We start from the raw sequence: 368 nt of genomic DNA on the forward strand, positions 1-368 counted from the left end.
AGATAGATACCCATTGAAGGGGGATCCCAGTTGCCTCACCCTGCATCCCTGTTCAGCATGGAAGAAGCCAGAGTGATTCGTATCCAGATTCCCTATTGGCAATTTGGATAACCTCTTCAGAGGATGGAGTGATAAGAATAGGAGGCAGGAATTGGCTAGGCAGTTAGGGTAAAAAGACCCCAAAGAAAAGTAGCCATTTTCTTGGCTAAAAGTCAACATCCTTGGGCCTCTTAGCAACATACTCTGTTCCAAAGGCCAAAAATGTTGAAAGTATTTGGGAGCTTGTGTCTAATCCTTAAAAGATCTTAGGGTTACCTCTTCAGAGGGGGAAATGTTAGAGTAGCCAAGAGCCCCATAAAAATAAATAA

This window comes from Nannospalax galili, unplaced genomic scaffold, assembly GCF_000622305.1.
Source record: "Nannospalax galili isolate Female #2095 unplaced genomic scaffold, S.galili_v1.0 scaffold676, whole genome shotgun sequence".
NCBI classification, from domain to species: domain Eukaryota; kingdom Metazoa; phylum Chordata; class Mammalia; order Rodentia; family Spalacidae; genus Nannospalax; species Nannospalax galili.